The sequence below is a fragment of the Nycticebus coucang genome, chromosome 2 (genome assembly GCF_027406575.1).
Source record: "Nycticebus coucang isolate mNycCou1 chromosome 2, mNycCou1.pri, whole genome shotgun sequence".
Lineage (NCBI taxonomy): Eukaryota > Metazoa > Chordata > Mammalia > Primates > Lorisidae > Nycticebus > Nycticebus coucang.
In genome coordinates, this window is record NC_069781.1 from 135,496,539 (window position 1) to 135,513,224 (window position 16,686).

The window sequence follows — 16,686 nt, forward strand, 5'->3', positions numbered from 1 at the left end:
TCATGAAGGATGAAAACATGTTTCTGTTTGCCAAGTCCTGGCCCAGTGTAATTCTCAAGACCTAATACCCCTAGATAAAGAGCCCAATCCAAGTGGGAGTCAAGACTCCCCAGTTAGTTTAGTTCTTTTCCCCCTTCCAAAAGCTCTGGTGTTTTTTACTTCTATATTCTTCTATATTCCTTTCTAACTTCTAATAATACAAAATCCTATCTTACCACTGATCTGTGGTCCGTGAGTGAAATTCTGGTATCACCACAGCACTCTACCGAGGGCGACAAAGTGAAACTCAAAAATAAATGAACAAATTAATTAATTAATAAAATAATAAGGTGTACGCAGCATGATGTGAATTCTCGTAAAACAAAACATAAGTAAATATCTATTTGTATCTATGTCTTTATATACGTTTTGTTTTTTAAAAAATGACATTTATCTTTCTCTCAACCATCTATTTGTGGAATGTTTATTGGAACATCAAGAAAAGTATAGATACATATACAGTAAATCTGTTTCGATTCTAGTTTTAAATGTTTAGCAAAATGATCAAAATGCACCGAACAGTTATAAGACCCACAAACGGTAGCTCCTGTCCTACTTTCCCCCTTTCATCTCCTGCTCAGTGAGATAGTCATCTTCAATTCACTCATTTGCTTCCTCGGTATTTACCTGCAGATTCTAAATAACATGCATTTAATATTATACTCCGTCTTTCTGATTTTAGGAATTATTTATTGACTTTTTATTAAGGAAGTTATAGATATTGTACTTCAGCCCTTAGCTTCCCCTCCTACCGTGCTTCCCATTGTGGGGGTGATATCATAGAGTAAGTCAGTATTTGTTTTTTAATTACCTACTAAGAAATTATTTATTTATGATTCATGTAATGTTAACTTAGTTGAACACCATGGACTTCATGGTGTGTTACCATGGTAATTCATATAGTGTTACTGTAATTTCTTTTTATCTTTTTGTTTAGCTTTAAATTGATACTCACTGAATTTTCCTTCATTGAATTAGTTTTATGTTTTCTTTTGTTTTTTGACACAGAGTCTTATTCTGTTGCTGTAGTGTTATGATAGCTCACAGCGACCTCAATCTCTTCAGTTCAAGCCCCAGCCTCTGGAGTAGCTGGGACTACAGGTACCCGCCACAATGCCCGGCTAGTTTTTTTATTTTTAGTAGAGATGGGTCTTGATCTTGTTCAGACTGGTCTCAAACTCCTGAGCTCAAGCAATTCACCTGCCTTGGCCTCCCAGAGTAATTACAGATGTGAGCCACTACGCCTGGACTTGTTTTATGTTTTTATTACTAATTCATCTCCAGACTCAATGACAAATCTGTAAATTTACTTTCAATATTGTCAAATTGGTGACTTACGCCTTCCATTTAATTTTTATTTTCTTTTTGGAAAAAACCTTGTTTTTGCTCTAAAGGTTTGCTACACAGCTGTGGTTGTGGCACCTGCCTGGACCATCTCCCTGGGATTTCCCTTCATCTCTGTCCTAGGTAAGAGCCTCTTTTGCCTGATCCAAATCTTCTTCCTTCTTAGCTTGCTTCCTCACTTGCTTCTCAATAGCTTTTTCACTAAGGATGTATGGAAGGTAAATTTGAGATATTGCATGTCTGAAAATGCTTTTATTCTATTGTGCCTTCATGTCTTATAGATAGTTTAGCTGGATATAAAATGTCAGGCTGGAAATAATTTTTTATCAAAGGTATTGCTCCACTAAATTTAGTTCTCAATGATCTGTTCAAAAGTGCCATGCCATTTTGATTCATGACCTTTTAAATGTAATTAATTTTTTACCTCTCTGTATATTATCACTCTCTTATATATCATATAATGAAATTGTAACATGATATACCTTGGTGTTTTTAACAGATGAGATGGGTTGTGTTCAGGGTGGGATAGTCATAGACCACCTGGGTGTTTTTAAAAAATCTATTGTGGTGGATATTTTGACATGTCCTTTCAACCTGGAAAATCATATCATTCAGTTCTAGGAAACATTATTATGTTATTTCTTAAAATATTCCCCCTTATCCTCTAATTTTCTCTGCTTTTTCTTTCTGGGACTCCTATTCTTTAGATGTTGGGTCTCCTAGATTGATGTTCTGAATGTTAACTGGCTTTATTTTGCTTTATTTTGTCTTCTCATCACATCTTTTGGTAAACTACTTTAACTTTTTTCATTATCCCTTAAATGGAATTTATCTAATAGGCTATTAATTTCCCAGAGTTCTTGTTTGCTCACTAACTGTTCCTTTTTAGTAGTATCTGGTAATGTATCACGGAGGCAGCATCCCTCTTATCTCTTTAAAGATGTTAATTATATTTTGCAAAAATGTTTTCTTCTGTTCCCTGCCTCGTTTCTGATTCTTCTGAGTTCTTTTTCACTTGATTTGTTTTGGTTTCTGTTTTTCGGTTTAGAGGTTCTTCTCAAATACTCTGTCAGAATAGGAGCTCTCAGAGTGTGCCTGATGGTGAGTTCAGTTGAGAAGGTTCTGCATGAAACTGGCGTTTGGTGGGCCTGCCACTATCTGTGTATTTTGTCTAGAAAGCAGGCTATGCAGAGAGGAATCCTCCTGCCCCTTCCTTGGGTGGATAAGTCTGGCTGCCGAGTTTCTCAGAGGTGCGTGAGGAGCCAGGTCTACGCATTTGTATCCATTCATGGCTGCGTTCAGAATGGTACTGGGTTCCCTCCATCCTGCCTGGGGTTGCTACATCCCTGGGCTATGATCAACCTCTCCAGACAGAAAACTTTGTTTTCCATCAAGATAGGGAAGGGAAGTCAAATGGAGGGTGGAAGTTGGTTGTTTTTTAGGCTGACTTACAGCTGCTCCTAGTTTCACATTTTCCCGAGGGATATCAGATGCCCCAAATACTGAACTTCTCCGGGGTTGTCAGGCGCAAGTCAGCTTGTGTGTCATTAGCATCTCACTAAGGGCAGTTAGTTTTCAGCTCTGCTCTGCCAAATCAATATACCCACTGGTCTATCCACCTGCTTTCCAGCTTCCCAACTGCTGTGGGCATTTCTTGAGTGCTGTCCAGTACTCTGCTGACCTCTTTGTCTTTTAGGATAATGCCTTTATTATTCATTTGCTGTCATTTTAGTTGGATTTGGGGAGAGAGCAAAGGTTAATGCATTTTTTTCAATCCACTATATTTAACTAGAAGTCCATAATAGATTAAAAAGAGTGGCGCTTGAGGGAGGTGAGGATTTGAAAGGAAAGAGAAGTTCAAAACAAAAATATCTGCATTGGGCAGTGCCTGTGGCTTAAAGGAGTAGGGCGCCAGCCCCATATGCTGGAGGTGGTGGTGGTGGGTTCAAATCCAGCCCCAGCCAAAAACTGCAAAAAAAAAAAAAAAAAAGTCTGCATTAACAAGGTATTTACATTTTTTATAATGCATGGATGACCTGACCCCATTCCTCTAAAGGTGTACATGTGTATCTGTTATGAGACATGAAAAAATATGGTCACAAAAATGATGCTTGTTATGAGTGGGCAGGTTTGAGGTGCTATTTATTTTCATTTTCAAGATTTTCTGGAGAAAAGAAAAAATTAAATGGACAAAGAATATTTGCCCACTGGTACAGAGAGGGCAGGTGGCTGCATCTATGAAAAGTTAAAACGCTCTTTGTCCCCCTCTGCCTCTGAGCCACAGTTGCATGTGCAGAGAGATGGGAATCAGGTTCTCGTTGAAGTATGGCTTGTGATGCCAAAAAACTGCAAACCACTCCAGCGCCTATCAGTGGGGAAGGGTGTGTAAATCTGGTGCATCAAGTTCAGGAACAGCCAGCAGCTGTGCAAAGACAGTGGGCTGGGCCTGGCATGTAAGACCTCCAGATACACCGTCAAGTGGACAGCACTAGTTGCCTGCAGTACAGATGTTATGAAGCCATTTATATAAAACAGAAAGAAAAGACCACAAATCCTCACATCAACCACATCCTCCCGGTGGGCTTACACACTTATCTGTGTGCCATCTTTTATAAATGTGTGTCAAAACTCAGGAGGGGACATGGCCGCTGTGAGGAGGGTGGGGCCAGAGAGGAGGATCAGCATCGGAGCAGGTTGGGGGCAGTTGGCAAGACAGACTTTTGCTTTCATATGTGTTGTTTGATTTTATACAAGTAGAGTATAATAGGGTTGCATTTACGGAATGAAAAATAATTATACATACATACTGTATGTATACATACTGTTAATTACAGTAGTAGCCCCTTCATCAGCGATTTCAGACATCCATGGGGGGCAGTCTTGGAACATATCCTCTGTGGATGAGGGGACACTTACTGGGTACATTTTTCTTTTATTTACATATTTTTCTTTTTTCAGAGCTGTGGTCAGGATTTTAGTCCCATTCCCCCCCGACCCCGGGTCTTTCACAGCCACCATCTGATTTGGTTGAACATCTTTCCAGCCCCCCTTGAGCTCTGCACAGCCAGGTGACTCGGGTGGGCACAGCTTCTGTCCAGCTTCCTCCTAGGGAAGGTACCAAAGATAGTTTCAGAGGAACAAGGAAAATTTGCTCCAAAATGCGTGGCTGCTCCCACCCTGCAGAGAAGCTGGTTTCTTTTGCTTAAGGCGTAGCTTCTCTCCTTTTAGAAAGAAAGAGGAAGTTCTGCTTAGCCAGACAGTGAGGCGCTCTGTGTATCTGTCACATTTCTCACGGCTGAAGTCAGAGGTGCTCGCCCCAAGGGAGCCTTGAGGACACAGAGAGCCTCAGCTGCTCCACCTCTGCTCCTTACCTCCTCTGTGGCCTCTGAGATCAGTTCTTGCATGATGGAGGGGCTGCTGCCCAGGAAGGACTCTGACCTGGCTCAGGGCTGCTGCTCACCCCTGCACCCACCCAGTTCTGTGGTTGGTGCTCTGTGGGGACACATGTTGAGGAATTCTCCCTGAAAATCTGCCAGTTGTGTGACCCTTGCTTTGTTTCTCCTGCCCTGGTGGCCTGGTCCTTATCTAAAATTTGGAGTCTTTTTGATGCTGGAAGCTCAGCTAGTCCAGCTCTGATTTGTGGCCCAAACATGGTCAGGTCTCCTCCCTTGGAGAAGCTCCCTGCAGGCCTGGCTGTGCAAGGCACTTTGGGCTGAGGGGCACGGTGAAGAATAAATGCAAATTGTGTGCAGAACTGTCAGTCTTCTAGGTCACAGCCAGAGGAACCTGTCCCCAAGCCTTGTGAAAACCCAGAAGTGAGCCAAGCTGGGAAGAGCCTGAAGAATAGAGGCCAGGGTGCGGCAGCCATCAGTGTGGGAGCACCAGAGGCTTGCGGGCTGTCTTCTCTAGACTTCTACAAAATATTGGTGAGTTGGATCCTTCCAAGGGCTGGACTGGGACAGACAGCCAGCCAGGGCCAGGTTGCAGGCACGTGCCAGGTCCCTGGGATTCCCAGGGTGAGCAGAGCAGGCATCTGGGGGCAACACCCAGACTCAGGGACACACCTGAGTTCTCAGGTGTCCAAGTTGCATTTCTGACTCACGCGTGGCATTAGCAACCGAAGAAATGTTACAATGAGACCATAAAAAGAAATGTGGCTGTGCTGAAATACATGGAAGAAAACGATAGGATGGATGGAATTTGCTTAAAAGTAGTACTGGAGGTGCATGAGATCTCCGCCACAGAAATACAGGTAAATATTTACAGGTAGAAGAAGATCATGACCCTGATGGTGATAAACTCTGTCCTTTGCAAATATCAGATGCTTGGCCAATAAATATTGAAAATGTTATTTTCAATGCTGAATATATGGTTGTGGTTGCCTGGTGCTGTATGTGGCAAAGACACCTGGAACAACTCAGGGACAGGGATAAAGAACTCCAGAGTGGAGCTGCTCTGTCTGCGTGGGTCAGACGAGGTGACGCGGACTGTGTAATCGTCACACCTGGTGTAGCAGGACCCACACATTTTCTCTGAGGATGTCATTTTTGCCAACTGTTATTACACCTAGATCTCCTGTCTGTATCTTTCTCGCTGTCTCTCTGTAATCTCCTTTTCCTCTGCATCTTTCTCTTGCCTTCTTTCTCCCTCTGAGTGTTCCCCGCTAGCCTGTTCCTTAAAAGCATATATATTGGTCTATCAGAACACAGAAAATCTTCACTGGTCTGGGGACAATGAAGAGAAGAGTCTCATAGGAACGGCACCCAAGAAAAGCCAAAGCTGGGCAGGTTGGACAGGAGGGCTCTCCCCTGGGGTGGGAACAGGCTGCCATAAAAGAGGACGGGCTGAGGACCTCCTGCAGAAACAGAGGTTGCAGGCACTCACAGCATTAATGTCCCATTAGAAAGCTCTAGACCCCAAATGGTGGAAAGAATTAACTTTGCCCTAAGCCTGACATTATTACTCTCGCTCCATTCCCTAAGCTTAAGCTTGCTGCATTTTGGAGCACCCTAAATCAGGATTAAAGGTGAGTCTACGGGGCTAGAGCTGAGCTCCTAAGCAGAACAGAGCCCTGCGAGGAAGCGTGGCCAGGCTGCCTTGCAGCAGAGGGCAGCTGCTCATCTCTGCGGCCCATCTGGCTGCCCACCTGCTTCTGAGACATGGGACAGAGACAGGTGGCCCTATTTGCTGTGCACTAGGGGGAGACTTGGGCTCACTGCAGACCCTGCTATGCAGAGCTGGAGGGCTTTGGGTACATTTACTTCCCCCACAGCTGTAAAAGCCCCAAAGAGCTCTCTGTTTGGGAAAAAGTTCCTTAAACTGTAGAGTGCTCTGTACTCTAAGGCCCAATATATCACTGCTGTGATCAAGGCTTGTAGCAGCAGACTGACCACTTTTCATGTGACAGGCTTGGGCACAGTTGTTCACAGGAAGGACTGCTTCACACTGATGTTTTCAACATGTGAAAACATCAGTGTATTCTGGTTGAATACCTGATGTTTGCAAAGGACACAGTTCATTGCTATGATTTGCAGTGAGCCAGTCCACCAGTGGTCAAGAAAGCTGCACAGGTCACCTGGAGTCTTAGGAGTGTATGCCCCATGTCACACCACAGCTGAGGGACTCCAAAACCACTCTGTCCTGGGTCCTATACCCTGGAGGTAACTGGCATTGCTGAGCTCAAGCTCTGTAGTCATCTTGTTCCAGGAGGGATGAGAGCGCTGCCCCAGCTGCTCCTCCAGGTGAGGCCATCTGGAGTCTTGTCCTGCTATGGAGCTCACAGAAGTCCCTTCCCTCTGCCCTCCAGCTTCCCCAGGGCCCTGGCTGCCTGGGTCACTGCCCACTACCCGAGGGACCACTGCTGTCAGACCTTGGTGGAAAGTGTGATGGGTGCATATTATCTCTCTGATGCAGGGCTAACCCCCTGAGCCAGCTGCCACTCCACAGCTTCAAGGGGGATGCATATGGGGAACCCACCAACACACCTCCCAGGAGCTGTGTGGGGATGGCCAAGGCCCCGAGTGCAGCTCAGGCATGGGAGGCTGTGGGGTACATCCTTGAGAGGGGGGTGCATTAAGCCCAGAGCAACAGCTGGGGTCAAGATGTATTTCAGGGGACGGCACCTGTGGCTCAAAGGAGTAGGGCGCAGGCCCCATATGACGGAGGTGGTGGGTTCAAACCCAGCCTCAGCCAAAAACTGCAAAAAAAAAAAAAAATGTGTGAGGTCTGGGAAGCCATGTTGGTAACTGCAGCCATGTGCTAGGACAATGGACACGCACCTGAAAATATTAGAAAAGTCATTTTCTCCACATGCCTCCAGGGACCGTCCAGGGCAGAGTGGGCAGAGGTGATGGTGGGAGATTTGGGATTGTGTTGCTGGCTCCTAGGGGCTCAAAGGCTTAGTTACCATGTCCAGAGTGAGAAGGAGAAGGGGTTGGTGCTCAGGGCTAGAGTGCCACCAATCCATTGGATCGCCCCTGTCGTAGTCAGCTTGGCTGCCGTCCAAAGTACCACCAGGGCTTAAACGCTGAAATGTCCCGTCGCCCAGCCCCGTAGCTGAAGCCGAGACGAAATTGTTGGAGGGTCAGCTTCTCTTGAGACTTCTCTCCTTGGCTTGTAGACAGCTGTCTTCTCTCCGTGTCCTCATGTGGTTACCCCTTTGTGTGTCTGTGTCCAAACTTGCTCTTCTTATAAAGATACTGGCCACATGGATTACAGCTCACTCTGAGGACCTCATTTTCACTTACTTCTCTGGAGCCCCTATTTCCAATGCAGTCTCATTCTGAGGTACTCTGGGTGGGGCTTCAATGTAGGAATTTGGGAGGGGACATGATTCAGCCCATAAGCCCTGGAGAAGGCCGCCTGCCCCTTAGCCCCTCACTGTGTGTGTCCCTCTGGCTCCACAGTGTCTGGAGACTCCTTCCCACCCTGAGCCTGACTCCTCATGCTGCCAGCTAGCTGAGACCCCTTCCCACCCTGAGCCTGTCTCCTCATGCTGCCTGCTAGCTGAGACTCCTTCCCACCCTGAGCCTGTCTCCTCACGCTGCCTGCTAACTGAGACCCCTTCCCACCCTGAGCCTGTCTCCTCATGCTGCCTGCTAGCTGAGACTCCTTCCCACCCTGAGCCTGTCTCCTCATGCTGCCTGCTAGCTGAGACTCCTTCCCACCCTGAGCCTGTCTCCTCATGCTGCCTGCTAGCTGAGACTCCTTCCCACCCTGAGCCTGGCTCCTCAGGCTGCCTGCTAGCTGAGAACCTTTCCCACCCTGAGCCTGGCTCCTCATGCTGCCTGCTAGCTGAGACCCCTTCCCACCCTGAGCCTGGCTCCTCATGCTGCCTGCTAACTGAGACCCCTTCCCACCCTGAGCCTGTCTCCTCATGCTGCCTGCTAGCTGAGACTTCTTCCTACCCTGAGCCTGGCTCCTCATGCTGCCTGCTAGCTGAGACTCCTTCCCACCCTGAGCCTGTCTCCTCATGCTGCCTGCTAGCTGAGACTCCTTCCCACCCTGAGCCTGGCTCCTCAGGCTGCCTGCTAGCTGAGAACCTTTCCCACCCTGAGCCTGGCTCCTCATGCTGCCTGCTAGCTGAGACCCCTTCCCACCCTGAGCCTGGCTCCTCATGCTGCCTGCTAACTGAGAACCTTTCCCTCCCTGAGCCTGGCTCCTCAGGCTGCCTGCTAGCTGAGACTCCTTCCTACCCCTGAGCCTGGCTCCTCATGATGCCTGCTAGCTGCCCTGCCAACCTGAGCTCTTGCAGGGACTTGTGGTATCCTTGTGTAGTGTCAGCTCTGGGTATCTCTAGCCAAGTCTAGGGCATGAGGGACTCTAAGAACCAATGTTTACACAAGAGTGAGCAGGCACATGGGGAAACAGTGCTCAGAACCGCATTTTCCTGGAAGAAAGAAATTTTCCTGGAAGCTGGGCTGGCAGTGCATTGCTGCTGGGGTGCAATCCTGGTGTGGGTCTCAGGCCCCCCTATCCCATCCTCCCATCTCTGCAGGGCAGAGGGAGGGACCCACTGGCTCTGCACTCAGACCAGCCTCCACCCTGGGGTCACTCAAGTGCTGGCCGAGCATCTTCCCAGTGAGAGGAGGCCAGGCCTGTGGGCCACCCTGACTTTGGCAGGACCACCCCCTTCATGCACAAGACATTTGTGTGCAGCCATTTGATACTGTAGCCGAGCTTTTAAAATTCAAGGAGGAAAATGGATGAGAGACTTTGGCTTTCTACTTGGAACTTGCACAAGGACAAAGCCACCATGTTTGGTCCTGAAATCAGCCCAGAGCTGTTATTAAGTCCTCCTCCTGAAGAAGACAGAAGCAAGATGAAAGGACCTGCCCCAGATGCCGGGTAGCACTGCCTATTTGGCCCCTGGACGGCCAAGCATAGTCAGGGGCTCATCACTCTCCCATCCCTGCAGGCCCTTCCGGGACCAGGCATAGGATCTGTGCCACCTGTGTGTCTGTGGCTGCCCCCACTGAGGCTCTGTGATGGGAAAGCAGGGGCTCAGCCATGCCCGGGCTCCCCATCAGTAGCAGTTTGCCCCTGTTCCCTTCTTGGCATCCACAAGGCTGGGCACTGTCCTCTCTCTTTGACCCCAAGAAGAGACAGAGCTCACACTTGCAACTTCTGACTTGGGGCTGGGGCTGGGGCAGAGTTCAACAAACCTTGAGAAGGAAGAAGGCATGTTAAGGTGCTCCGGCCAGCTCCCTGGATACTGCACCTGAGCGTATGCTGGTAAAGGGGGGGGGAGGAGGGAGGTGAATTCAGCAAGGTGGGAGGTGGCACTGGCACGGAGCGCAGAGATGGGGGTACATCTGAGACAGTAAGCCTGGTGTGCTTTGCTCCTGTTTGAGGTAGTTTCCTGGGGTGGAGCAGCGTAAACAGCAGGAAGTTACTCTCTCACAGTTCCAGAGCCTGAAGTCTGAGGCTGGGGAGTCTGAGCATTGGTGCCCTCTGAGGGCTGCAAGGGAGAGGCTGCGGCAGGGCCCCCCGCCTCTGCTGCGGTCTGTGGCCATCTTGGGTGTTCCTGATCCTGGACTCTGTCCTTGCCTGGTGTTCCTCTGGTATCTGGGCACACGTTGCCTCTTCTTATAAGGACACCTGCCATGTTGGGTGAGGGTCCACCTAGTGACCTCACTTTAATTTGTATACCTCTATGAAGACCCTGTTACCAAATAAGGTGACATTTTGAGATCCAGGCCATTAGAACTTCAGCAGAGGTATTTCAGAGGACACTCAAATCAGATGGTCACGCCATCTGACAGAGGAACTGGGCGCTCGGTGGCGAGGGAGGGCAAGCCCTCTCAGCACTCTGGAACCAGAGGTGAGTCCCTCAGGATGGAGCCTTGGGGGCTGACTTTGCCATCGCCCAAATACTCTGTGTTCAAGATTGTTGTGTCACGTCACGTCATTCATATCATTTATCATCAATCATTGTCACTTTACCTCCTTATAATGGCCCTGGGGGCTGCTGTTTCGTTTACTGCCCCAGAGCATGGAAAGGACTGTGAGCGGAAGGATTCCCCTTCTCTTGTAGGGAACAAGGGAGTGAAGCCAGCTGCCACCCCAGGTCTTCCTCGCAGCCCCCCTGGCAGGCTCTGGAGCTGTGGCCCAGGTGGTCACGTGGTGTTGTGGGGAGGTCCTGGCAGGGGCTGTGAAGTCTGGCTGGCTGTTGTGGAGTCACCCTAGGCCATTCCCACACTTCTCCTTTTTCACTCATGGCAGGAAGTGCCGCAGTTGTCACAGTGCCTGTCCAAAGGGGACATCTCCTCTTTCCTGCTCCCCCCACCACCAGGCAGAGAGTCAGGGTGCCTGGGGTCTTGGGACCACTTTCAATGGTACCTAGGTCTGCAATTGACAGGCTCCTGGGAGGGCCTCCCACTTACCGACCCCCCCACCCCCATGGAGCCCCCTAAGTGCCTGTACATATAAGGGCAGGCCGAGTTTTAGCCAGGCACAAAGCTAGGACAGTTTGGGGACCCTCTTAGAGAAAATGAACACAAAGGTACAGATGCATCATTAAGTGTTGGGCCTAGGCAGGGGCCATACATCTGAGGAATCAAGTTTGAGCTTTGCAGGATCACACCTGTAATCCCTGCACTTTGGGAGCTGAGGCAGGAGGATCATTTGAGGACAGGAGTTTGAGACCAGCCTGGGCAACACCGGGAGACCCTGTTTCTACAATGACAATAACAAAAATTAGCCACATGTGGTGGCAGGTGCCTGTAGTCCCAGCCACTCAGGAGGTGGAGGCAGGAGAATCACTTGAGCCTAGGTATTAGAGGCTATAGTGAGCTACGATTGCACCCTGCATTCCAGACTGGGTGACAGAGTGAGGCGATGTCTTTAAAAACAAAAAAGAAGAAGTTTGAGCTTCATTTACTTCAGAGAAAACCCAGCTCTGTGTGTCCATAGAGGCCTCCAGTGTGGGCTGAATGCGATGTCTCCACACATGCACCCAATAGTGTTTTGGCAAATGGTGACGAAGCCTCCTGTTCATCTCTACCATCAAGGGTGCCCATCATATGCCTACACACCGTTAGTCCTGTGAAAAGGACAGAGTCCCTGTCTCCAACGGGCCTTCCTGCCCCAGTGTAGGAGGAAGGAAATGAGGGTCTCACTAAGTCAGGTAATGCTGGGTCATCTTGCTGCCTGGTGTCACTTGCAGTGACCAAAGGTGGCTCCGTCATGAGGTTTGCATAGTTTAAAAAAAACCCTTTTGGGTGGTGCCTGTGGCTCAAAGGAGTAGGGTGCCAGCCCCATATGCCAGAGGTGGCGGGTTCAAACTCGACCCTGGCCAAAAACTGCAAAAAAAAAAAAAAATCCTTTTTATATGTCTGCTAAATCCACAAAAACACCCACCTTTAACTCTGGCAGACTCTAGCAATTGTGTTCTCTCCATTGAGAAGACAGAGGAAGAGCTAATTTTAAAGATGTGGCATAATTTGAGTGAACTTTTGAAAAAACCTAATTGTTGAAACATTGCCCATTGTTCTTCCTCAGATGTGAACATAATATCCCAGAAGGTTCTCAAGATGAGCATTTTAGAGAAGAAATGACTCTGACAGACTCACTTCATTGAATGCACCTGAGAACCCATGCGTGGCTGTGAATACCAGAAAATCCCCAAACTCCTCAGAACTTTACAAATGTCAGATTTTTGAGAGCATAAAAACACAAAGAGGAAGAGTGAAAAGAAACCCAACCACAGGTGTGCCTCAGAACAGAGCTGCAGCCTGCACGTCCCAAAGGGTGACTGAGCGGTGGTCATCTTCTGGTGGGTAACTGCAGGGACCTCTTAGTCTCCCCTCCACAGCAAAAGCAAGTCAGCCTTGAACTGTCGGCAAACTGCATTCTGGTCCCCTACCAGGGAGCCCTGCCTGCCTCCCTCGCCTGACTGGCACTGCCAGGCCTGGAGGAGCCAGGGGAGCATCTCAGTGAGGGGACTGGAGGTCTCAGCACTGATGCTCTGGGAAGGGCTGCCTCACACCTGCCCCGGGCTCTTGGTGCTCCGAGCAGGACCCTGGGTCACTGTGAGGACAAGGGCTGGTGATTTCCAGGGTCTCAGCTGGACACTTACTCAGGACAGCAGGGCACGAGTGGGGTGGCTCTGAGGAGCAAGATCTGGGTTCTGCAATCTTTATACTTATTAAGACCCACAGCCCTGACAAGCTGGCACTGGTACTATTCCCAGAAGTAGCGCTGGGTTCCGATCTTAGCCAGTGCTACCCTGGACAATGCGCCTGTGGTACAACACACTGTCCCACGTACCAGGCTCACCCAGCAGGTTCTGCAAGAGGGGAAGAAGGCAGACGCAAGAGATGCAGGGATGCTCACTTCCTCTTGTTACTGAATTATTAATCATTTTATTTATAATCAGAAACTTAAGAAGTGAGGAGAGGAAAATAACGCAGAATTGGCACCCTACCTGTGTTCTCAGCATTCAGCCTCTCCCACTGGCCTCCATAGTGACACCCACGGTGACCCTGCTGCCTACACCTGCTGTCTACATGACTGCCTTTACCCCACCATGAATACCCGACTGTCTGTGCTTACTGCCTCTACCCCGATATCTACACCCCTCTGCTCCAGCAGAGCAGATTCAGGTGAGGAGTCATAACCATGCAGACTCCAGGGGACTGGCATCCAGAGCAGGGCACTTCCAGTCTGCAGTCTGTGTGGACTCTGGCACTGTGTGGCCTCCTGAATATCCTTTAGATGAGATAAAAGTGAGCCAGTCCATTAGTCCATTACACCTCCACCTGTGTCATGTGTATGGGTCCCTGGGAATCTTGATAACAGTTCCCAATGAACTTCTAGGAGATATAAGTGCTGGTAGCCCTCAGAGTACACTTTGAGTAGCAAGAACCAGGATGATATTCTGTCCAGGAGGATTCTGGACTGAGTCATTATGCCCCAGGGGAGCCCCAGGTCAGCTGCACAAACACCACTAAATACGGCCCTGCCCTTCACCCTGGGAGCTTCTGTTTGGGGGAGTGTGTCCATTCTCCTTGTAAGGCAGTGTGGGAGAATGTGTCAAGGGAATCTTCTGGGGCGGCTGGGGGCTCTTCTGCGTTCCCGGGAAGGTGCCCTTCCGTCATGTCACTTTCCTCCCTTCCCTTTTTGTCTGCCTGGAACACAGACTCAACCCACTATTAGAGGGGCAGGCTGATGTTCAAGCAGGGGAATGAAAGACATTTTCTAGACCTGGGGGAACGAAGAGCCTGCAGGAGTGCCCCAGAGCCCCCATGTGTGCCCTGGACCTTGTGTCTCCAGGTTTCCAGTTCCCTGAGAAGACACCTCACTCATAACGTCACTGTTTTGCAGTTTTCTGTACCTGCTGCCAAACAAGATTCTAACCAAAATCCTCACTTGGAATTTGCTTGACCAAATATGAGAACTTCCCCAAGGAGGCTGCCCTAGGAGGATCTAAAGCGCCCCAGAAGCTGCAGCACCGGCTGCCTGTGTCTCTGGCCCTTCACACTCAGTGCTATTGGTCTCAGCTTCACTTCGGACTTAAGGAAAATATGGAATTCCTGAGAGCAGCAAAAATGAACTCCATGTACATAAAATATCCAATTATAGACATCACTGAGAGAATTTAAAGCTGCACAGAGCAAAAAGAGGGCACTCGTGTGCCGAGCCCCACCGTGAGCCGAGTGTGTCCCCTGCGTTGCTGCTGAGTCCCCGCAAGGTCAGAAGAACGGCTGGGGAGGATGGCTCCCTGTGCTGTCCGCAAACGAGCCACAGACGGTGCCCTTGGGACCTCCACTCAGGGACCCTCACTTGCCCAAGACCCTCCCTGGCCCCTGGGAAGGGCTCTAGTGACAAGCTCACATGTTTTTTTGTTTTTGCTAAATGTACAGAAGTGAGATATTTTGATTTATTTTTTTCTTAAAGAATGTTCTAGTTACTCTGGCTATGTAACGAATTGCCCCCAATTTGTTTTTGTATTTATTTTTTGTATTTATTTTTTTAGACAGAGTCTGACTCTGTCATCCTGGGTAGAGTGCCCTAGAGTCATAGCTCACAGCAAACCAAACTCTCGGAGTTGAGCAACCCTCTTGCGTCATCCTCCTGAGTAGCTGGGACTATAGGAGCTGCCACCACACCCAGCTAGTTTGTTTTTTTCTGTTTTTGGCAGATGCGGGGTCTCACTCTTGCTCAGGCTGGTCTCAGACTCTGGTGCTCAGGGAATCCACCCACCTCAGCCTCCCCGAGTGTTAAGATTACAGGTGTGGCCACATCTTAGTGGCTTTAAATGATAATAATCAGACCTGGACTTCTTGTCTACAGAAGATGGTTTAGCCTTGTCTTGCTGCTTGACCCTGCTAGACATTAATAGCTGGTTTAAAGTCTAACAAGTATAAACCCTGGAAATAACACAAAAGACAACTAATGTTCTGAGATGAAGGTGAAGTGGAGGAGTGGCAGGACTGAGTGTCCAGCACAGAGGTGGTATCTTACACTCTTCTCCCAGCAGAGGAAGGGGAGCCAGGCTTAATGTTTACCTCTAGAGTATAAGGTGGTCCATTTCTCCCCCTGTATGAGCCCCTGTGAGGGAGATCAATCAGAAGGCCTGTGGACAGAGGCAGGGAAAGTGCCCTCCCTCTCGGCCAGGTCCAGCACTCCCCTTCCACAAATGGAGAAACCGTGCAGCCTGGAGCTGGGGCCTGAGCACCCCAAAGGGATCCCCAACCATAACAAGTACCAGCCCGGGGAGCTTCTTTGTCCCTGCAAGACTGTGACTCCCTCCCCTCCCCTGAGACTGAGGCTGAGACAAATATACCGGGCTGCTGCACTGTCCACGAGGAGACCCACCCTACAAGAAGTGCTCTTGCCTACCCGGCTCTGCCTCTGTGGGCTGGGCTGACTCTCTTCTGTCACCTGGGAGGCACCAGGCAGTTTGGTCTGAGGAAGTTTCTCCTGCTCTCTGAAGCAGCACCTGCTGCCCTGTCACATGAGAAAAATCAAGCAGATTAAAAAAGCCCAGCACAGGCTCTGAAAAGTAAATGTCATTACAACCACAACCCACAAAAGTGTGTCACACCTGCGTTGCTAAACCTACACAGGTGGCTGCCTACTCAAATAAAAAAAGTTGAAATAGGACCTGGAGTTTCCTAACACGAAAGCCGAAATTCCAGGCTGCAACAGAAAATCATCTGCCATACCAAGGACTGAAAAAATTGCAACTGAATGAGAAAACAATTAACTGGTCTGACAGTCAGATGAGTCAAATGTTGGAATCATTTGACAAAAATTCCAAAGCAACCAGAGCAAAAATGATTCAATAATGAATCACAAATTCTCTAGAAAAAAATGAAAAATAAAAAAAATTGTAACCTCAGCAGAGAAACAGAAGAATTATAGAGCCAAAAGATACAATGAGAGAAACAAAAATTCACTGGATGGACTGAATAGTGTAGTGGAGATAACCAATGATAGAATCGGTGAACTTGAGAACGGATTGGTAGAGTTTATCCAAAGTGACCAACAGAAAATAGACTAAAATAAATAGAGCCTCAGGGACCAGTGGGACTATTAAAGAAAAAGCCTCCATTCTTATTTTAGAATCCAGAAAGAGTGGAGCTGAAGAATCACAGAGGAAATAATGGCCAAAAATCCCCTCCCCCCCCTCAATTTGGCAAAAAGACCTTAACCCACAGATTCCAGAAGTTCATGTAGTACTAAAGCCAAGGAAATCCACACCAAGATTCATTATAACCTAACTTTCAAAAACTAAAGACAAAGAAAAAATTATTGAAAGCAAACAAAGGGAAATAACTGATTACCTGTAGGGGAAAC